Raw genomic sequence first — 25,159 nt, 5'->3', positions numbered from 1 at the left:
CACAAAATTATAACGTAACTTATGAAAACAGGTGGTCTTTTTTTTATTACGTTTATTTTTATTTACATTCATTGCAATAAATTTGTGTTTTTAAAGATTTACGATTTACTTTAAGTTAGATGACAGTCAATGTAATCTAATTGTAAAATTACCTCACAACTGATAAGGTAATTGATGATCTATTATGTATCCCTAATTTAATATCAGAAATAAAATACGGCAACACCCTTAAGCCAAAAACAGGTCCTATTAAGACCAAGAAGAATATGCTATGGTATAAAACAAGTGAATACCGTCATATTGTGTCAGTCAGTCGGATGCAATATTCCTTAATTTTGTTGCCAGATCCCTGCTGATTCCCACCCCTTGGTCAAAGGTCGAATAAGTTTCAAATTAATTTCTGGGAGAGCAACATCACAGCATGTCGGAGAACTGAATGTTTATTGCTCTGACCTTCTTTCAGTGTTCCAGAACCTTTGACTTCCAAGCGGCTCCAGCGAATGAGGGCCAGTGTGCTGAGAGACATGTTTATGACACCAGTGAATGTGGTTTGTGTTATTCTGAAGCTGCCAATCAAAACGGTTCAAAAGACGAAGATGGAAAATGGAAGTATGATATAAGTCTGTGAGTGAATGTTAGAAATGAAGAGGAGAAACGTGTACGAGCAGGTGTGAACGGGTGCATCTATGTGGACGGTTGGATTCCAAGGTGCTTCTGTGTTTATGCTAGTAATTTATTTATTCTCCATCTTTCTAGAAAGCACTCCGCTGAGATCACGGTGTGAAAGGACACGGTTTTAAGTGCTGAGGGGGAGAGGGACTCAGGCACAATGGAATGCCACTGCTACTCCTGCCAAGAACACTTTTCCCATGCGCCCGGGAGCCAAGACTTCCCCCAACCGCCAAGAATAGCACTGCTGTCCTCGCACACTCACCAAAGTCTCACACACACACACACAAACACTAGGCTAACACAAGACTGGGTTCTGCAGCACCCAAACTTCAAAAGAGTCATGTGCGCAACACACACTCCTGACAAAAAATGACTTGAATTTTACTCTTCATAAAGGTTCTTTGTTGGCAGTGATGGTTCCATGAAGAATCTTTAACATATGGAACATGTACAATGGACAAAGGGTTCTTCATAATGAAATAGAAGTGTTCTTTACACTATTTTTTGTTTTGTTATGTTTTTAAGAACTGTTCACTGAAAGAATCTTTGGAAAACCAAAAATTGCTCTTCTGTGGCATATGGAACCTCATTTGTGACCCTTGACCACAAAACCATTCATAAGTCACACATTTGTAGCAATAGCCAAAAATACATTGTATGGCTTAAAATTATCTATTTTTCTTAATATTTTGATTTGTTTTGCACACTCAGACTCCAGATATTCATATACATGTATCTCAGCTAAATATTGTCCTATTCTATCAAACCATGCATCAATGGGAAGATTATTTATTTAGCAATAATTTAAAATTGTAATTTATTTTAATTTCTAAAAAAATAAATAAATAAAAACTACACTTATGTTTGGTTTTGTGGTCAAGGGTCACATTTGGAACCTTTATTTTTAAGAGTGTATGGATATAAAGAACACAGCCGTCTAGCTTAAAGTGACATTTTACTGAAACTTTTTTTGTCATTCCTAAATTGTATGACTGACTTTCTTCAGTGGAACATAAAAGAAGAGATTTTGAAAAATGATGATTTCACAGTGAAAGTCAATGCTGTCCAGAGACAAGAAATACAGTCACTAAAGGGTCACTAAATCATAACAGCATCGACTATCCCTTTAATATCTTCATAAGCACACCGTGCTTTGATCTTGCAGATCCTCCATATTTTTATAATGACATAACAAACACTATCTAAATGGAATTTGATGCTTTCCAATGCACTCACGGCTTCAATTTGTCATTTGGGCTTTTTTTTTTTTTTTGAGGGTTTTGAGAACTAACCAACAGGAAAAACACATCGCAGAAGCCCACCTTTGCCATATGAACACTTAACAGAAGATTAGGACATTCAGAACGCATAAGGAAGCGCAGCATCATGAGTGTGATGAATTGCTATCCTTCACCACGCTGACTAAGAGTCCAGTGACCTTTAACAGGAGGACAGCTTTTACTCTAAATGCCCATGAGTGGTTAGAGGAGCCTTTGGGATCTGAGATGACAAACCGAGTGAGTGAGACAGAGAGAAAAACAGACAGAAAAGAGAGCCTCAGCTCATGAAGTACTAATTTTGATTTGTCTCTATTAATTACGCTCAAAATGAGCTCATATTAAGACTTTCACAGGCCTGCCCACAAGCTAGAGCTGCCTGTGTGATGATTTGTCTCTCATTTATGAGTTTTTCAGTCATACACAATATATTTGCTAGGCTAATTAATCGCCTCATATTTGGCCAGTTTGAGATTATAACTGCATCTGTTGCTGGTACATTTAGGTAATTGCACTTGGGTCAGTTTCAGTATCTACCATCAGTCTTGTCAACGATTAATGGACTAATTTAGTACATCTTTTTAGAAATTCTAAGCATATAACATGAACTGGTATGTTTTAACTTTTTAAAGTTTTTGTAAAACATATAAACAACAGCACTACTATTTTAAAATTATACTTCAAATCCTGTGAGCATAAATGTTTGCACCACAATTATGTTACACCAGTAGGGGGCACTTTAGAAATTCATTCACAAATCAAGAGAAAAAAAAAACACACAAAAATAACAGAAAATCCACAACAACAAAAAGAAGAATTTCATGCAAATAAACACACTTAATGTAATGCACTTAAACTAGAGTAGACTGTATACACTCTCGAGAACATGAGCCTGTTCACATACACACATATCTCTCAAGAACACGTGTATTACTTGTTAATGAGATGCTTAACCGTCTTCTACGAACCCGCTACACGTGCACACGACAGAGTCTGAGCATGCTACAGTAAACCTGCATGGTACAGTACGCCTGCAACCGACCGTGCTTCAAGCATGAATCATTAAAGCAGTGGTGTCCCAAGCGGCTTGCGCTAGCTAGCTTTTTCCTGGAGGTGTTTTACGTGAGAGCGTAGCTTTCAGCCCCAGCTGTGTTGTTTGGTAAACAGCCCTGTTGCTAGGCAGACCTGTGTTATTGCTCCACCAATCAGGGCCTGATTTGACGGGTGAGTAGGACACAGCTTAAGCAAGAGTTATTTTTACAATTGCGCTCCAGATAATGCCTCGACATGAGTAGTAAAATGTAGAATTAAAGGTCACTGCTATCAAAAGGCATACGTGTATCTGTGTGTGTGTCTGTGTGTGTGTGCAAGTCCTGCTGTCATACCTCATTCAGTCGCCTCCAGTGTTTCAGCAAGTGTTGTGGCCCATTGAAGTCGTTACAATCCCAAGGCGACTTGTAGTCTCAGCGCAGGCCTCCAGCACAGCCTGTGGACACACACACACACATATATTACTCAATAACCCAGAGCCAGCAGCCTGTGCAGTCACAAACGGGACACCTTCATACCCTTGAATTCCCATCCTGTCCCGAGCCTGTGAGCTAAGCGCTGAGCGAACATGATCCACATACAGATGCCTTCAGGTGCATTTACTCTAGTAGTCACACTCATACTACTGCAACTCTGTCATCTTGCAGCTCCACTCCCTTCAGACGCTCACAACACAGAACAGACCGCTATGGAAACCGAGTAACAAGACAACACAAAGGCGGAGGTGTGGGTGTACAGTGAGTGTGCTCTTTAAATAAAGATGGTCTTTATTAGAGCTGCTCTCAGATCAGCGTTGAGCTCACGAGCGCGCAGGACGCACAGTAGCTGCTGCTAGACTTTGTTTGGTTTCTTTCAGTAACCACCTGCGGTATTCCATGAGGCATAAAGCGGGAATGACATCACATCCCTCAACTCCCAGAAGCACAGACCTTAGATCAGTATTCAGGAGTAGGACTCTGCAGTACAGATTGCAGATTGCAGCAAGGAAGCCGTGTATCATTTATCTCTGGGGCATTACGTGAGAAATAAACTGTTGCCTTCAGAGGATTAGATGGCAGCAATCTATTTCCGAGTGACATGCCCTCTGCTTATGTACTGTAGCATTTGTGTTGCATCTAGGGATGTGCAAAAATATTTGTAAAAGTTGACTAGTCAACTAATCTTTCAGAACTGGAAACCCTGTATAAAAATGCTGATTTCAGGTTCACTTCAGCCTTTTTTAGCAATCACAAACATCAAAATAGTGCTGGATTGTGATCTAATGAATGGAAAAGGAAGTAGGGGTCTTGTTTGTTTTCTTAAAGATAGACTGAGATCATCTACTGTATATGACCATTTAAACCTGAATGCTGAACGAAATTACTGTTAGCAGACGTATGCATTTAAAAAAAAATATTCTTGCCACATACAACTACTACTTAATGTAAAATGAATAATTTAATGTAAAATTTTAAAATAAATAAAAATATTTATTAATATTTAATAAATAAAAAATATTTATTAAAAATCTAAATAATATATTTATTTAAATATAGTTTATTAATACATAACACATTCAGATTTTATAAAATACATGCATTTCAAAATGAAGACTTAAAAAAATTATTCATTAAAAATAAAAATAAAAACTCTAAAGAATTACAAAAATATAGATTTATATATTTGTTCATAAATATTGTATTAAAAGATAATTTATGGTAAATTTGATCAGATATATAGATTTCAAAATAAAATTTTCCTCTACACTTTCTCGCCACATTATTATTAAATGTATAAAATATATTTTATAATATATATGAATTTCAAAATTAAATCTTTCTCTAAATAAATCTAACCTTTGTTCATTTAAATGTAAAGTTATAAAAATATATTACATTCCTTTAAATAAAATATATTTAATTATAAATAAATTAGATTAATATATCTGTTTATACTGTATATAATGTATTTAATATATCATTTATAATATATTTTATCAGATATACAGATTTCAAAATTAAATCTCTCTACACTTAAACGGCACAAAATAACAAAAATAATAACAATGATGACAAGAAGAAGAAATCTAAAATTTATCATAAATAAAAAATAGAAAAAAAATATAATTCTTTTCTATATAAGACACATGCATTTTCAAATTTACATTCTTTCTCTACACCATAAGTTGATTGTCCATGTCCATTTTCACTCATCTCCTAGTTGCACCAAAGCAGCAAGTTTTATGGCTTTTAAGTTGTGATGGTAATGAGCAAGAGGTCATGGTTATATGTCAATGTACTTTCGTGCTTTCTTTGCAGTGATTACTGAAGTATACACTTCTGCCATATCGTCCAGTTCTGCAGATTAATTTTTCTCTGTACTGCTTTGGCAACATTGTATTTTGGCAGACGTGCTGATAAAACATCATTGATGAGAGAGATAGACCGAGTGAGAGAGAGAGAGAGAGAGAGACCAGACAGATGGTTGCAGCGGGTGGGTGCAGTAAAACTTGTGACATCAGCCATTAGTGCTACAGGAGTCTGAGACCGAGGACAGATAGTGGGATGTGTGAACATGTGAACGAGGGAGAGAATGAGTGAGAATCCTAAATGCCACAGCGGAGAAAACCAAGACATAAGTGTTATAGACAGTCAACACAACATTATATGTAGACCATCCTCTGGTATCAAAACATGCCACTTCTTCTAGATTCCTTTGTGCTTGAGAAGCTCTGAAATACATGCATCTACATGCAAATACATGCATGTGGTCTTACTGTGGATGATTCATCAGTGTGCGTTAATTTAAAAAGAAAAATGTTTGGCATGTTCAGAATACCACACTATAATAATACTCAAATCTCTTATGGTGTTCCACAGGGTTCCATTTTGGGTCCTCTTCTTTTTGCAACACCTGTGCTCACCTCTCTTCACTGGTTACCGGTTAAGTTCCGTATTGTTTTTACAATTATTGTATGCTTTTTGTTTTTAAGGCTTTGCATGGGCTTGCACCACAGTTCATTTGTGATCTTCTCTCTCCAAATATTGCTCCCCTTCGATCATCTAGTGAATTTCTCTCTCAGCTCCTTGTTCTTGTTTTAAAGCTAAAGTTGTTAAGATTTCTCGGTGGCTGCTCCTAGGTTCTGGAATAGTCTTCCTCTCTATATTTTATCCACTCCTTCTACTTCTGTTTTCAAATTCTCTTGGAAGACCTATTTCTATTCTTTGTGTTTTAATTCTTCCTAAAAGAAATTTTATGATTTGTCCATTTCATTGTGTTTTGTATACAGTCGTTTATTTAGTTTTGATGTTGTTGTTTATTTTCTGTACAGCATAATGGTTTCAACATCTGTTGTTTTTAAATGCGCTTCATAAATCAACTAAACTACTCAAACATACTATGTTCAGTATATAGTATGCAGCAATGTACTGTAATGTATAGTTCACTGTGCACAGTTTGCCACTGGCGTGCAATAGGAACTATTAATAAAATTTGCCCTCCACACAATTAAAATTAACAAAAAATGTGCACATACTTTTAGTGTATTTTCGGGACTCTTTCGTAACGTCTTTTATTTTCCCAGACACATTATCAAAGCCTTTCAAATTAGGATGAAGAAGATGGTGATTGTTGTTGGTAAATTCATATTTTCACACATTAATAGCCTACAGCAGCGTGGTAACATGCATGTTACAACAACAGTTTGCTTTTACAATGCTGTCCCTAAATAATAAACGTATTGAAATCCCCAGCAGGTTACTATAATAATTTCAAATGTCACGTGTCTATTTACACAATTTACAAGTGCAAATAGGTAGCCTTGTTGGCAGAGACACCAGCTTCACCCACACATGTGTAATTGGGTCCAGTCAACATTACTAAAGACAGTCATCAGTCGTCAGATTCAGTGAAGTAGATAATAAAGTGTGTGTCATATTTCTTTTGACCCTCGCGATTGACCCTCGGTTTGAATCTGCCTTATTGCTAATTTTTTTTCTTCCTTTTCAAATTTCAAAGCACATCAGAAATTTTTTACAAATAATAATAATAATAATCAGAAAATAATCAAAAAGTTGAAAATAAAATATTAGGTAGGGTAAGGGCAGGTCTAGGGCCTTTGTCCCAATTACGTTGCATCCATTTAATACTTTGAATTAAATCAATATATTTATTTGTAATAAAACAATTAGTTATTATTGCATATTGTTTTATAATGTATTACAATACTGAGATGCAGATAATTGCTACTATTTGCAATAAGTAATTAGCAGAATATCCTTCTGATTTAACATACACCGTATTATAAAAGGAATCTAGCTATTTGCACTTAGTGTAAATAGCATCTATTGCTAAGAAAATATGCTATCTTCACTTAGTGTAAATAGGCTCTGTCGTGCGAACCTGTGGCTGCATGGTTATATCAGATCTATTCAGCTGTTTTAGTATGCAAAAAAGACACCTTCAAATGCTATTACTGTCACTTTAATGCCTTTTTCCCCTTTCATGTGTCACATGTTTGTGGCTGTAGCCACAAGTCATAAACAGCAATGGGGTAATTCTATTCTAATATTATGAGACACAGCTTACACTGCTAGCATCATTTAAGCATTTCCCTGAATGACACTTTCCTCAAAGTTACTATCAGCTCTAGCTCAAGGAGTTAGTGTTGGGTAAACAAGACTGCCAGGAGGTTAGTGTTTAAGGTGACATGGGTAGAATGAGAAAAATGCTTTTAAGAACAATATTATGTATGTTGCAGCTCCAGCCAAACATTGACTTGTTTGACTTGGTTGAACAAGTCATTTCTACAGTACAATTGTGGATTGTACCATATTTCTAAGAAATGACATACTTTATACGGAGGTGAGATAATGCCTGACAGATGGCCAGACATATTGGAATGAGAATTGTCTTATAATTTTTCTACAGAAGTAATTTCAAATCTCTGTGAAATATCTTAGCACCTTAGGCCAACAATGTTTCATACACTACTGAGAGGCTCAAAGTGCATCTGGGTCTATAAACATTTATATCCAAACCTGAAAAAAGAGACAAGATATAGATATAGGAAGTGACACTAAGTGGAAACTAATTTTTTCACCAGCAGAAATTAAATGAAGTTGTGGTCTCGGATATTACTCACCAGATCATTGTCAGAATCTGTTGAATTTGTTGAAGAAAAGTAATCAGATTTTCACCTTTTCCACTAGGAACGGGCGATATGACCAAAATCTTCATGATATGTGTAATTTGAACAGTAACGATATATATCACAAAATAGTTATTTTAGCTTTAAATAAAGTCTTTATGACATCAACATTTTTGATACTATAGAAATTCATAAGAATATATAAATAAACAAATAAATAAGAAATGCTACATTAAAAAGTAATCAAATGTAGAAAAACAGCATATTTTTCACTGTGTAAATCAAATCTATATTACTTTTTATTAAAGTTGCAAGAGTGATTTAGTCAAGAGCAGTGAGAGATTTTCTCTTTTGTTGTTTGATTAACATGAATGACAGACAGCAGGAATATTAGACTGCTGTCACTTTAAGAGCTGCCCAGATCCAATACACTGTTACTTTTTCAGCTGTTTGCTTTCACTTAAGACCTAAATTACTCTGCAAAGAAGGGCATTTTGGCACATACACGTGTGTATTTAACTGTTCAAGGCCTGTACAGCTACAAAAATAACTAGCCTCTCTGACAGCACTAGCATGTAGCGAAACAAGTTCTCTTTCACTCCTGATTGCACTTCAATGGCTTAAAATCACTTGTTTTTGAACTGCAATGCTAAAAAACATACAAAAGGTAAGTTTTCGTGACCACGTAGCACAGCAACGTAGTGAGTGTGTAACCACAATATATATGATAGTTCAAAATCTCTACCGATTGACAAATTTCTACCGGTTAATTGTCTCTACCGGTATATGATAGCAACCACTTAGCCGCATCCAAGTAAGAACACCAAACATCCTATCAACCAAATGAATAAACCCATCAGAGCACCTCAGCAACTGCACAGCATCACCCTGGCAGCCATTCAGGACACCCTAACAACCACATCACCATGATTTAACAGATCAGAACACCTTAAAAACTACCACCTACAACACCCTAGCAATGTGTCTGTGAATTTTGCTCTCCAGAAAATGTAGTTATTTATATCTACAGTTGAGAGAAGTGCAAAATGAACTTCAGAATTCATCATATAAAAGTTCAGCTCTTATTATAATGCTGCATCGCCCTCAGTCTCTAAAGCCCTGATCATATCCCCTTATCGTCACATGGGAAATTTCAAATCAGACTGAAGGAGAATGATTAATTCAGACAAATCTTAGATATCTAATATTGCCAGCAATGCAACATACTCAGGCAAAGCACACACGAACAAGATCACTGTTCCCGCTATCTGTTTACGGTTCCTAAAACAAGTTGGCAATCTCGTGCAAGTCTGCTCCACAAAGTAAATTTTAGAGTAGTGTATGTGTGTTACACAGCACAGTGCAGTGTGTAAGGTTCCCATGAGCAGATAATAGACAAGCAGTTAGCCAATACCATCCTTGTAGAGGAGCTCGGTTGGCAGAGAAAGAGACAGAACATAGGAAGAGAGGGAGAGTGAGGAACAGAGAGGATAATGGGGGATGACACATCAAGAGGATCAAGGAAAGTTAAGGGGTGAACGGACCCTATGCAGAGGGCTTTAAAATCCCTCCTTACCTTCCTACAAACTGACAGATCTGTCTGAGCCACATCTGTGTGAGCAGGGAACAGAATTCACTTTCCCTTTGAAATAGTGAGGATCTTGATCATGGTCCTGTACTGACAGATTTTATCGATTGGTGTAAATTGTCCTTTCTATGTACTTAAAACTAAAGAGATGATTATAGATTTAAGGAAGAATCCTAGAGTCATCTCTCTTGTGGTCATTAATGATCATGTTGTTGAAGCTTTGCAGTTATAAAGTGGACTGTACTTTCATGAAGATGTTTCACTCCTGTTGTATTGAATCTATTGAATCTGTCATTACTTTCTCATTTGTGTGTTGGTATGGATCACTAAATGTTAAACACAGAAACAGATTGCAGAGTATTGTTAAAATGTGTGGTAAGATTGTTGGCACCACTTTAAGTGATTTGAAATTCTTGTATAAGGCTAGGACTTTGAAGAGTTCATTATGAATGATCCCAGCCATCCCCTGCAGAATGTTTTTAAATTGCTTCTTTCTACTCGCAGATATTATTTGCCTTTATGTAGGACCAATAGATTTAAAAAATATTTTATATCAGCTGCCATTGTTTTTTTTTTTTTTGTTTTTTTTTTTGTTTTTTATTACAAATAGTTTTATGTATATTGTTAATGGAAGTTATTGCTTTTGTTTGTTGTTTGCATATGGTGTACTGCTGGCTGTGAAACAAACTCTTTCAGGGATAATACAGTTGACCTTGACCCCGAGCTTTTTCCACAGCTACCAATAGTGGGTGTATTGAGAAAATGTCATATTTCACATTCTGGTGAAATACTGACCATATTAAATAAACAATGTAAAAACTTGAGTTTTAATAAAGTTTTGACTCAAATATAACTGAGTCACAACACATGACTCACAGTATGAGCAGATTGGAAAGATTGTATGACTTATAAAACTGATGCAAGTAATGCAAATTTTTAAACCGATTTAACTCAATTTAACTTCTTATTCACTTATACATTTACATTTAGTCATTTCGCAGACGCTTTTATCCAAATTGTCTTACAATTGGGGGATACATAAAGCGGTTCTTCTTAAAGAGGCAAACATACACAGGAAGTGCTTGTAATACCAAATTTTAGACATTTTTCAAATAAGTACAAGCTAGAAAAAGAAGAAAAAAATAAAGAGAAAGTTTTTTTTTTTTTTACGATGAAGCCAAGTTGTTTCGAAAGAGATGAGTTTTTCAACTTATTAAATAAACAGACTACATTTCTGATTAATGTTTTGCATCTTTTTGAAGTTTGAAAATTCCTCTGTTCCACTAAAAAAACTTCAATTCAAATGGGTTTAAAATACCATGAGGGAGAATAAATGATGACAGAGGATAAATTATTTCTATAAACATTTCATTCTGAAATGAAGGGAACAGACCTAATCAGACCTATTAGATAATATAAAGCCATTTTCATGTCAAATCAAGCCATGTACATTCAAACATGATGCATCAATGCCTCATACCGCTGTCATAAGGTGCACCATATGCTTTGCACACAAAGTAATCATGTTGCTTTTCTTCTACAGATGGAAATGGCATGGCATACACCATCTCTCTTTTCTCACCGGACAGAGAGGAAACAAGATGGAGTGCCTCAAAGGAATTCAGCAGCAGGTGTGTGTGTGTGTGTGTGTGTGTAGTTGTATTGGAGGACAGCAGGTTGAAAGCCTTCCTTCTTTCAACCTACAGAATCCAGTGCACACACACACACACACAGAGAGAGCAGCATTGTGAGCATGCTCAGTCGCTTGCTTCATTCAAGGTCAGCGCTGAGAGGCAGGTGATGACATCATTACTACAGCAGCTCTATTATTTCACCAATCAATAGAGAAGCAGCAATGAGTTCATCTCAGCTAATGCCAGAGAGCTGGAGCCATCCAATGAGAATCCACTTCACAAACACACATACACACACACACACACACACACACACACACACACACACACACACACACACACACACACACACACACACACACACACACACATATATATATATATATATATATATATATATATATATATATATATATATCCCACAAATTGCAAGCAGTCGTGCAGTGTGTGGCTGCGTTTGTAATGATGAGAAATGACTTCACACAGTCTCGGTGCTGAGGGATGCTCCCTGTTTCCACAGCAATATTACAGTCTATTCATTCCACCATTTAACATAATGAGACAGGACTAGCTTATTCAGCCAGGGAAAAAGCAATATTTATACATGAAACAAGCACAGAAAACCAGTGACTCATACTGGAGGACGGATGTCTCGGTATAATATTAATGGAACATGGCTTTGGATTATACACTGTAATAATATTTAATAATGTGCCTTACAGCTCTTTAGAAAACATATTATGAGATGCTGAATGTAAAAGAAAAGGTACTACAAAAAAACTACTTTTGTCAGATAGCAAAAAAAAGGAAAAGAAAACCTGCTAAATTTTGCCACATTTAAATGCCCTAAATAGAAAATGCTTAATGGCTTTTCACTACAATTAATATTATAATAAAGAAAAAAATGAAAAACAAATAAATAAATTCATTTAAAGAGCCATTAAAGTTTTAATAAAAGATGCCATTATCATATTAGAAACATAAAAAACACCCTCACAGAAAGCAAGGTGCAATTTGACAGTTAACATTTTCTCTAAATGTCAAGATCAGGATTTATATTTAGATTCATTTTTGAGATTTAATATCACAGATGAAATGTTTACACTTTCACTACCATTCAAGTTTACCTTTGCCATGGCAAGAATAAATCACAATTTTTAAAACCTTAAAATAACAAACAATTCTTTTAAATTGCAATTAGATTTCACAATATTACTGGTTTACTGTTATATTTGAACAAATAAATGCAACATACATGTAAGATACTATTACTTCTTTCAGAAATATGAATTAAATCTTGACTAATGAAAGTAGAATAGATTTAAGATTATGATTTATATTAAAGCATAAATCTATGATAAAAATTAAAACGTAATTGGTGTATTGCTCATTCTTTCTTGTTCACTGCATACCATATATCATAAGATTTGCTCTATCATGCTACTTTACCACAAAATAGACAAATCTAGTTCACTTTCAAACAATCACTGTGTTTTGATTAATAATTATACAGTTGGTTAATGGACTCAGCATGCAGTGCTGCTCATAAAATGCTGAGAATTTTGCCAGGGCAGTTGCACAGTGATACTTCAGCTGTAGATATAGTCACAAATAAATCATGACAAGAGCAGTCGTGTCATTAACAATCACAAAGCCTGTCACTCAACCTACAATCACCATTCAATACGTTCCCTTTGTGTGAAACTACTGGAGAAGTACAGGAAGAAGAAGGGAAGTGGATATCTCTTCCACACACACACACACACACACACACACACACTCATTTACAACTGCCTAAAAAGCCACTCAAAGCTCCTGGTCACACTCAAAGTAGTAAAACTCAATCCGTGACAGGTTCATTCAGGGCCGTCTTTGGGTCATTGTGAGGAACTGATGGAGAGATAGTTTTGTGCTTCCTGTGTTTCTCCTGCTGTGCTCAGCTGGGACAAATGCAGCAGTAATGGATAGTGTGAGGGGCAGGTACTTCTCTCAGGTTACCGTGTCGTACCCCAGGCTGACCTCATTCATTTGAACTTCTCTCATTGTCTGTCTGTCTCTCTCTCACTCAGTGCTGAGGGCGTCACAGGAGAAGCTTTTCTCTCACAATCTGACTGACAAAGTCATCCCATCAAGTCAACATGTGTGTTTTTTCGTTAGGCACTCTGGTCATTTTTCTATAAAGGTTTTGTTTACCATCATCTGAAAACAAAAGCTATTTTCCACAACAGAATTATTAGTAACGGATATGTGAGAAATCGGAACATGACAGCTGTAAATATGTCAATATAGAAAAAAACAGAGCAAAAATAAAATTTGTGTGTTGGGGGGGGGGGGTGTTGGGTGTATCAGAAGAGGCCAGTGTTGTTATTGTTAACTATAAGTATAGGTCGCATCAGTCCAAAAATATGTCATGATGAGGAAAAAAACATATATAAATCGCACTGGACTATAAGTCGCATTTATTTAGAACCAAGAACCAATAGAAAACATTACCGTCTCCAGCTGCGAGAGGGCGCTCTATGTCTTCAGTGTAGACTACAGGAGCACTGAGCAGCATAGAGCGCCCTCTCGCGGCTGGAGATGGTAATGTTTTCTCTTTTGGTTCATTTCTCTCGGTCCATGTCAAATTAATTTGATAAATAAGTCGCACCTGACTATAAGTGGCAGGACCAGCCAAACTATGAAAAAAAGTGCGACTTATAGTCCAGGAAATATGGTAATATAATTTTCATTAATTGAATTAAAGCTAAAAATATTAATATTAGATGAAAAAAAAACTAAACTTGAAAAGCTTATATGAAACTATTTATTTATTTATTGCTACGGCAACCAACTTAAAAGGTACAATTAAGCTTAAGTGCTACAATTGCTAAAAAAAATTCAAAAGCACATAAAAAAGACTAAAATTTTAACTAAAATTAAAATATAAAAATAAAAATAATGCTAAAATATCGAGGGAAGCAAAGGGAGGTTGAGCGTCCTTTACCTACACTGTAAATTTTATATTTGTAAATAATATACATATTAAATTTAATTTAATGTAATTTATTTGCAATTATTTGCTTAATTGAACAGCAATCTAAAGTGAACATTTTTCCAAAGTAAATCCTTTTTTTTCCAGTATGTACTTAACTCAAATTTATATAATGTAACAAAAAAAAAAATCTTATTTTCTTTCATGCACCCAGGTGAGTCTCAATCACTGCACGACTGTCAAATACAACTAGAAGCATACTACAATTTTTTTATTATTATTCAGCTTTAGTTTGATTTATATATCAAACTCTGGAATATTCCTTCATGTGCAGATGCTGCGACATTCTTAACATGCTCTTTCTGACCACAGCATTTACAGAAATGTTTGGCATTTGATGAGATGGTTCAAACAAACAGAGCTTTGTGACTTTGCTATTTACTGTTAACCATACAGTACATGTAGTCAGCTTCACACAGAATATGAAAAAAATACATAAAAGCACAATTTGCTCCAGTCTATCTATCCGCAGTTAGAGAGGACAAGCAAATGAATCAAGCACCTACACACTTTGTATGCGTAGGTTTTCACTTTACAACACCTCCAGTCTAACCCCTGCAATTGAGCCTCACATAAGCTCATAGACAGGAAAAAACATCATGTCTATGAAAAAGAATCAAAGCTGCAGAGATACAAAGGCAGATGAATAGATACAACAGCAAAGAAGGGAGAAGCGAGTGAGAGACGAGAACATGGGAGAGGGATGGGAGAGTCTATTTCTGCAGATCTTCAAACGTTCAAAGCCCTGATGACTCCTCCAAAGCACGTATGGGACCGCCGCTCCTTCAGACCCCCTTCTGTGAGACAAGCCTGAAAGAAGACCAAACTAGCTTTGTGCTGACATAAAAAAACTCATTCATACATAATTGATAGTATATAAGGTCTCTGCAGAATTCAGAAACGCCATACAGTCAGATTAGATAGAGGTTATTAAATTCAAAGGAATCATAATGTATAGATAACTGACAGCGTTTATTTCTATACACATACTGTCTGAGCAAGATCAAACAAGGAGAATGATAATGCAGGGCTGTTTTTAGACGCCAGATGGCGCTGTATTTCAAGTGATTTGAGGGGGAGATTCTAGGATCAGTGAGAATATTTACACAAGTATTACACTGAGAATCACTTTCATCTGTAGTCAGTGTTCAGTGGGAGTGTCTCGGTGTGATGAAGTGAAGGATTATTAAATCAGATCTCAAGATTTATACAACATTATTATATGCTGTATATGGCACAGTGGAAATGACCAAGGAAGGAACCTGATGTGAAATAACTGGATGTGATTTGCCTACCAATAGAGTCTCAGTTTGCATTAGAACGAGCAGCGCTGAGCCTGAGCTGTAAAACTCCTTAGATGTATCCTAACCACGCAAGATAGTTGTCAGTCAACACCGGACGTGAAAAAGCAGTGTGATGTGACAAAATAACAGACAATTATAACATATTTGATGCTCATAGTTATGTGGAGCAGGATTTTGAACCAATGGGATTGCTTGGTGAGGAGAGTTTAATAGTCACTACAATAGAAATCATGGCTTTATCCAAAATCATACTGTATGCACTCATTCACTATTCCCCACATTACTCCTAGGGTGGCCATCTGTCTGGTCAAAGTTTTGTTCCTAATTGATTCAACATTTTAAAAATAAATCTGGTGGGCCAATGATTCAGTGACCAGTTTATGAAGTCAGTCACTTGCTTTGTTTCTAAATGAATCAGCCACTTTGAATGAATCAATTAAGTGAATCGATCAAGACAGTGATTTGCCGCCATCTACTGGTGGTTTTAATTTCATATTAAAGTCTAATTACATTTCCCCCCCAACATTTTATATATTTATATTCAATGTATTTCACATTAAAAACATTAAACTCCACATTATTGATGCAATTGTACCTGCAGTGTAAATGCATTCATGGAATCTCTGAGCTGCATAAAACTGTGTAAATGTATTGATAAAATGCAAAATTAATACATACTATATTAATATAGCTCACTGAGAATGAAAACATTCAGCAGTTAAGCGTGCATCAGTTGTACACTCATTATTGCAGCGCCTCATGAGATTGAATGAGCACATTTGATCATTTCCTCTAATGGTGCACTATATAAGGGTACAGGGGGTAATTCCAGACAAAATCATGCCGCTCAGATGCTCCATCTTTGTGATGTAAGACTGGCCATAGAACGGTCAAAGTGAGCGGGACAGTTGGGCAAGTTTAGGTCTACCCCAGGCCACTGTGTAGCCATCTGGATAAAAACCTTCACGAATGGATTGAACATGTTTTAACATGAAGTTCTGCAGTCTCTGCAACAGAAAATGGAGTTTGTATGCAAATGTTTTGAAGCGGGTGGTAGGTGGGTGGTTTCTTGAGATCACTACAATATGGCAAACAGCACAAAACTTGATTAAACACCTCCAGGTCATGAATTGAGTGTAAACGCAAGAAAAAAAAGAGAAGGCACACACAAATAAGAAGGAACCCCAGTGCAGAAGAATACAGGTTTAGCAAAGCAACCTTAGAGAGTGATGTTTAAATATGACATTTTTCCAGGCAGTGTTAAGGGCGTCTCTCAGCCTGTGAGGGGAACAGACTAGCGGGTGTGTAATGGTTACATTATACTGCATGCTTGGCAAACTCTCATCCATTATTTGAGGAATTCCCATAATAACATCTCATGCCTTTCGTTTCCCAAAAATTCTCCTCCTCTTCATCAAGGGCTTCCTGTAATACAGGAGAATAAGAGTGTGTGTCTATTATGAACAAACTACACACAAAATCTGTGCAGACGGATGTCACAGATTCTTGTGTTACATCAAAGTCCTTTTAAGAAAAGTCCTGTCACTCGGAAGACATCGTTGAAACACCTCTCGTGCATGCAAGTGCAACTCCTATCTCTTTGAATGGCGAAACATCAAATTCTCCAAAACTGTTCACTACGCTTACGTTTACATTTCATATTTGAAATCAACAAAAAAATCTGAAAAAACTGTGTTGCTCAAATAGCATTAAAAAGCTTATTTTTCAGGTTAGATCAGCCCGTGCGCATGCGCAATCCTAAGCGCATGTCTACGAATGCTGACTCTTTCTATAGCAACTGGGACGCTTCTAACGGCAGCTGCGGTGACACACTGACTTTACTGATTAGTGATTGGCTCTTTCATTCAAAAGGCGGGGCTTCCTGTGCTTAAGTGGCCGTATTAAGCATGTATTTTTTTCCCATTCAAAACTATACGAGTGACACGACTTGGCCATTCTATAGTCTATATCTTTGGTTACATGTCACTTTTTACGGATTCACTTGTGTGAACTCCAGTCCAAATCGCCCTTTCAAGTGCCTTGAAGTGTGCATGTTTGCATGAGAATGTGTATTGTGTGTGTCACTTTAAGAGCGACGTGGTGTTCATTGAGGCAACCACACGTTGCTAGTCTATTTATAACCTCTCTCTTTTAGGTCTCAATTACATTTGCATGGGAGCCGTGCACTCACACTTCCCTCGCATCTCATTTACATATGCCGTGTGGTTTTCCTGTTGTGGGTAACCATTCCGCTGGCTTTAGTTATGTGTGTCTATGCATGCATGTGAGCAAACATGTTTGCGTGTCACTATGACAGTAGTGGTCCTTACTCACATGCAGCCCCTTGGCAACATGAGATAATAAAAAAATAATTAAAGAAATATGATTTTCAACCAAAATAAAATAAAATATGATAAAATAAAACCAATCATGTTGTCTATGCATATATTTATGTTAAAAAGTGTATTTATATAGGAAAACTAAACTGGGTTATCTTTACCCATGTTTAAAAAATAAAATTCGCAATTAAATTATATACAAAATAATACAATAAAAATTTAACAAAAACTAAAAATATAAATTATATAGGTGTATATTCTTTTACTCATGCATAAAATAAAAATAACTATGTTGTCTGCACATTTTTATAAAATAAATTAAATTAATAGCTAAATTAAACTGAAATAAACATTTATATGTAGTGTAGTCTTTACCTACGTTTAGAAAGTAAATACAAAATTCAATTCAATTCAAACTAAAACAACAAAAAATAAATAGAAATAAATAATAATCTATAATAAAGCATAAAAAATTTGTCTCTATCAATGTTTAGAAAAAAAATACAACATTAAATTAAATACAAACTAAAACTACAATAAAACTAAATACAAATAAATTGAGCTCCGTAATCCATACAAACATGACTGTAAAATAAAATGAAATAAAACAATAATTAAAATAAAACATGCATTATATAGTGAATTTATGTCAAATAAAATAATCAATAAATTATTTATTTTTTTTTAAACCTGAAACTATATACTGTAAAAACTACATTAAAAAAACTATAAATATATAAAGAATGCATTTGTATGGCATGTACCCTATGCTGCACCAGAAAGCATTTTTGCTCTTAGAGACCATGCATTTTATATTGTCTATGGCGGTATTTTGCACTATCGTTAACTATAATCTCTACAAGAGAGCATGTAGTAGAGCATGTGTGTGCTTGTTAGTCAGAAGGCTGTGCTTTCATTTCTCGTTACTACAGTGTGTTTGTGTGTGCGGTTGAGCAAGAAGGTGTGTACTCCAGCGAGGCCGGCCACATGAGTGTTTATGATGAGTCACTGCCTGTAACAGCAGGGGGGATTACTTACACTCACTACACAAGTGTGTGAAAGCCAGCATGTGTGTACGCGTGTGAGAGAATTACGTCGGCATGCAGAATCTGCGTGAGTATCAGTGGCCATGTTTAAGTAAAAGAGGCCGGATCTGTACCCCTTCTACACGTATCGGGTAAATGCGTTCTTGAGAGAGTCGTTATGTTGCAGGACACAGGCAGGCGATCAAATAAAGCCATGCAAAGCTGCAGCCAAGCACTCTAACACCAGATACACTCGCTAAGGAGAAACACGGAAACTCCTCCCATACACTTCTCTCTGCGCTTGTCCGTCGAGCTGCTGTTCTCAAACTTCACCGACGTTCATGAAGAACAGAGATTATGACAGTGGCAACACATAGAGTAAATATACTGAAACAATCACTGAGGATTTTTCATATGTATCCACACTGAGCAGTCACTGTCACAGACTTTAATTCAGGCACAATGCAGAGGTCATTAGTGATGATAGCCACAGACGTGGGCCGATCCTTCCGCTCAATGCTATTTGCAATCCAATCAACCTTGACTAGGAGCCCAGCTGGTTTTGCAGCTCTGTCTGTGGGCAGCGAATCACAGCAGCCTACAGTTCACTCACCATTTACAACCATCAATGGCCCTTTGCATTTCGCATGCTTAGCATTTCTGCCAGACCGAGAAGTGAGCAGGAGAAACCGAACGGCTTCATAAACTTAAGTCTAAAAGGCTGAGTCAACCGCACCTTTGCCCTTTCATGCACTTTATCCCCAACATAGGTACATACACACACAAGAACAGATGCTTGCTAGTGGCATGTGTGTGTGTGTGTGTGTTCACTCACACAAGCAGATGCGGATGAAAGGAAAGGATTTTCCTACACACTGCAAGCAAAAAAAACTATTCTGAATCAGTGTCTTGTTTTCCAGGAAATGTATCTCAGAAGCCTTGAAACACAATCAGTTTACTTGAGAAGCAAAATGCTGGGATAAGGTAAGCGTGATACCACTTATTTCCTTTTCGACTATTAAAAACAGTATTGCTGATGCTAATATTATATCTCTAATATTTTTGTTTCTAAATAGTTTTTTTTTCTACTATATTTTTACAATTTAAAAAGACCAAAATAGCAAGTCAGCTCCCTTTGAACGTGAAACATCACACAATATAGCAAACGTCATATTTATAGCTTTGTCGTTATCTATGGCATGAAAAGACTCCAGATGTGGTTTGTCTGTTGTTCTGTCATTTCTCCATCCGTTCTCACTGTCTGAATGAGTGCTGAGACTGTCTGTTGCTGTCTCTCATTGCTTGTCAACATGTCTGCACAGCAAAATAACTGAAAGGAGAAACGGTTCCTGTCCTACATGTCGGAGATGGTGTACAACTAAATTTATCAGACAAAAAAAATTCTCAACTAGACCTAAAAAATACCTTGCACGCATATTATTTGAAAGGCTTTCTCCGGATCTCAACATGGAAGTTTTGTTTTGAAAAAATATGTGAATCGCATAGCAAAGTTTAGACCAGAACTTTCAAAATCTAAAATCAAAAAACTAATTCAGATTGGAAGTTTATACATGTAAACAAATTTTGTCTAGAATATTTTTGGATATAATGATAATATTTTAATAAACACAATTATTGTATAAATGGTATAATATTTCAATTGTATAAATACTATAAAATAGTACATGTAAAAAGTATCAATCTATTTATTTATTATTTTCTAATAGTAATTTTTACAGTTCAAATCACATGACAACACCTCTGCTAAAAATGTGCATGGTTTCAGGCTTTATTAAAACAAAAGTAAGGACCGTTCACATTGTTTTGATTTACTGTCATCTGACACATCTCCACTACACACACTAAAGTCCCAGTGGGATCACCAGTTAAACGGCTGTAAATAGGCAGCACGTACATATGTGTGGGGAGCGGGGGCCGATATAATCGGTTAGCTTTGCCAGTGCTGTCCTCCTATTTGTGGCAGATTAGGGCTATCCACAGTTTGACAAACAGCTTTCTACACAACACACCAATCAATGGCTTTTTATTCCATTTTGGGCACAAGGAAGAAGGGCACTAGAGAGGAAGCAAATTACATGTGTCATTATTAATGGACCAGCGCTTGTGATAATGCATCTACATTAAGTCCCACACATATCACACACACACAGCTAAGTCTCTCCACACGGCTGTGTGTGCCCCTCAGTGGGGCTTTTAGTTCTCAATCAATCAAAACCGCTGCCTCTTACACAAGCATGAGGACGCCCGCACACAAGATGCACAAATCACACAAGGCACTCTTGCAAAGGTCTGACATTCACACAGACATCTAACAAGCTAGCATGCACACACACACACATACACACAAACGTGCTTCTTTTGCAAGCTTCGCTGTGACGCTAAGTGTAGCAGGCAGAAGGTCCAGAGTAACAATAAATTGCCAAACTCCCACGTTCTTTAATTGAAACCTGCTTGCTTTGCTTTGCTTTGAGGCACCGCACAAGTCTCTAAGGGAAGTGTTTGAATTCAGAAGGGCCAAGAGCAAGAACCACAGAGAATTCCTGCAAAAATTCTGCTTTCAGAACAATTCACATCAAGTGGGATAGATAGATAGATAGATAGATAGATAGATAGATAGATAGATAGATAGATAGATAGATAGATAGATAGATAGATAGATAGATAGATAGATAGATAGATAGATAGATAGATAGATAGATAGATAGATAGATAGATAGATAGATTTTTTTCCACTTTTATGATATCAGGGCAGTGGTAAAATCCTGACAACTAAGAATATACAAATTATGGTAATCATAAAATAGCAAAAATACTGTCAATGCGGGCGCTTTATAATTATTCCCATTATGTGCTTTACTACACACCACAGAAAAAGGAATCGGCCTCTCCACATTTCGTGAGAACAGCTAAAAGCATTACTACTTTAGGTGGAAGTTGATCTGTTTTGGTCAGTGCATAATGTTTTTGGCCACAGTTTATCTGTTTATACACTAGTCATATGATAGTGAATATAGTCCAGTTGAGTGGGAGTTTAAGTGCCACTACACCACACCATCAGGCAGAGAGAGAGAGAGAGAGAGAGAGAGAGAGAAAGGGATAGAATCAGGAGTGGTCTGGCTTTGGTATTTGCTGCCCAGATGGGTCCCTTGTTTTCAACAAAGTGTTCAACAGACAAGTGTTGGAGAGAACCATACCGACTAAACAATTTGAAACTCCCCCACATATCCATTAAACATCCACTAACATAACTCATCCATAGGATACTGCATGGTATATGCGCTGATAGAGATTCATTGCTGTTGCAGCAATCACTCCCATCTTCTCATTATTGATAAGTGCCCTTGTCCTACGAGCTGAGACTAGGAGGTTTCTCCAGCTCTCAGACTCATTCTCACCTAATCAATGTGTCCTGCTTCTTCACAGCTCCTCCAGTGTCTATTACAAACCATCCTGATCCATTTATCTGGACGAATATCGAGATCAGGAGGGTGTCTTGAGGTGATTGGCCATGCAGTGCAAATGATGAATCAGTTAACTCAGGGGTGCCAAAGAGTCGATCGTGCAGGAAATACTGATAGAACACGTTTTAGGTCACTTACCGTAAAACTAAAAAAGAACTAAAATATAAATTCACTAATATTATGACTAATATGTTAAATGATGTAATATATATATATATATATATATATATATATATATATATATATATATATATATATATATATATATATATATATAATTAACAGCACAACCTCTCTATGTATTCTGTGATGTTCTGTGTTTTGGAGCAGCAAACTGTTTCTCATCGCGCTGTGAGAAATAGCCTACAGACTGAAAAACTCAAAACCAACGTATGATACGCAAACTACAGCTCTGGGTTGGATAAAAGAAGCCAGTGTTATAGCCTAAAGTTTTGATGGACAATGATTGTAATCAAGGTAAAGATGATTACAGTGACATATTACACACATTGTGTATGTTATAATTGATGAACAAACAAACTGTGGCACACTGATCACTATAACATATTTCTGCTTGAACAAAGCTCCTTATATTCACGTAGTTGAATACAGCGAGTTCTTTATAACAGATTCTCTGGTTTTTTGAAGAAGCTTGTGAGCATCAGTGGTGTTTATGTTCATATGGGCATCAGACGCTCCAAACAGTGTTTTGAAAGAGGAACTATTCACTGTGCCGTCGAGCCGCCTTCAGATCAGAATGGTTTCAGTTTTCATTTGTGTGTTTAGTGATTCTGAATGGACCCGTATAGTAGTTCATATGCAGTCCTTTTGCATCTGTGTGCATTTGTATGGCAGGTTGACATGTATTGCAAAAAAAAAAAAACATGGAATATTTAAATCTATCTCATTTTTAACTGAAGTGAGTTTCTCATTTGAAAAGTAGAGGAGTAAAAAAGTGTGGGCACCCCTGAAATAACTGATTTATTGGTTGGTACGAAATCTCTTTGTGTACAGAAGTAAAGTATAAGTCTCACTTACTGAATTTACTCTAATTAAACAATTTAGTTAGCTCATATCACATTTTTTTTTCAATATTGTGCAGCCTTAATCCCAGTCCCTTATAGTCAAATTTATGCACACCCTTTCCTCTGTAATTATGTACAGCGGTGTATATTGTTTGAAACAATCACAGTAGATTCTGAATGCCAAATAGCTCCATTTCCTCTAGTTGTTTGTTACGGTATACACGACACTGACCCAAGGTCAATGTAATTATGGGTGCTTATGTAGCAGCACTGCTTACACTGACAACCTCAGGGCAGTTACAGAACAAGCCCTTGAGCTTTTCACTGTTGCCCTATGGGAGATGGAAAACTGCAGATAAACCACAACCTTGGCTGAAACCAGACCTCAACTCAGAGTGCATGAGAAAAGCGTAAAACGAGTGAGAGAAATACATTACCTATATATTCGGTGAGATGCATTTCCTCATAATGTGCAAGCTGAGATGGAGAAATGATGTCTTTGCATGTCCTGCACATCTAATGGATGCATACGCAAGTTCCTTTCACTTGACTCATATCAGGACTTCAATGCATCTTTCAACAGGAACCACTTTGACCTCTACATGATAAGGCAGCGCTACAGAAGGACAATATTATGAGTCCCATTGCTCATACTGACATTTTACCATGCATTAATATTAAAATTCTGATTCTGACAAGTTGAGGGTTAAAAAGCAAAGCAGGTTACTGACACAAAGGGTCTAAAACTATTGACGCAAAGGGCCTACAATCAACCAAAAATGTACATAAAAAAATCCACTTCCCATAGCAAATCTTCACTTCCTGATGGGAATCACCAGGTATCGCATAACAACTTCACAGTCCTGAATATAAGTGTGGAAGGGATTATTAAAATATGCTACTCATTACCATGTTTCATCCTCTCTCATGGCATAAGATACGCTTTGAAATGACATGTGCAGCTGTAAAGAGGAGTACAGAAATGCTAAAGACTAAAAAAAGTAACAAAAGCAGCAAGAACCCTGTCAAAGAGAATTCACGATCACTTCCTCCCCACAGGCATTCCCATTTCCCACCTTTTCACAGCCTCATCACATGCTTTTCAGCGAACCCTCGAGTCCATAAGGAAACAAAAAACAGCAGCCTCCATCGCAGCTGTGAACTCAGCTTGTATTTTTAGGTCTAAAGTAACAGCTCTCCAAACACAGATCACACGCCGACGCAGAAGGAAAGATTATAACTGTACAGGCAATGGATACATCATGAAGCGTTCATAGTGGAGTCAATAGTGTATTAATGCACTAAACTGACTCGGTAACAACCCTTGCTTACTAAATGACCGAATGAGGACATCTATCCGGCGCTCCTCATCCAGGCCTGTTTCTTGTCACTTGAGTACAGATCGATGACTCCTGGACCTTGACAGTCATTGAATGCATATCATATGCTCACATATATACTTAAACAGGAAATGATTCGACAAGCCCAAGCACGGTGGTCATTCAACATGTGTTTGAGAGAGGCCTGAGTTTAATGATTAGCATATGGACCGGGGCCATGAGAACAGCCTTTAAATAGCACGGGGGTCTTTTACTTTACTG

At 36.6% G+C, this 25,159-nt stretch overlaps 1 protein-coding gene across 2 annotated transcripts in view; it reads right to left on the bottom strand.

Moving 5' to 3' along the window:
- Window positions 1-25,159, bottom strand: part of LOC113119474 (ataxin-1-like) — a 95,970-nt gene that overhangs the window by 25,510 nt on the left and 45,301 nt on the right. The window contains exons 1-2 of one of the 2 annotated variants that reach the window (XM_026289002.1): window positions 3,518-3,679; window positions 3,335-3,435 (exon numbers count right to left, since the gene is read on the bottom strand). The gene's annotated coding sequence lies outside the window, so the exon portion shown is untranslated. Of the gene's footprint in view, window positions 1-3,334; window positions 3,436-3,517; window positions 3,680-25,159 lie in introns of those variants that run through there. The other variant, XM_026289001.1, reaches the window with a different exon arrangement.

The sequence above is a fragment of the Carassius auratus genome, chromosome 19 (assembly GCF_003368295.1).
Source record: "Carassius auratus strain Wakin chromosome 19, ASM336829v1, whole genome shotgun sequence".
Taxonomy (NCBI): Eukaryota; Metazoa; Chordata; class Actinopteri; order Cypriniformes; family Cyprinidae; genus Carassius; species Carassius auratus.
The sequence above is the reverse complement of the archived record's forward strand: the minus strand, read 5'-3'. Positions and strand labels throughout refer to the sequence as shown.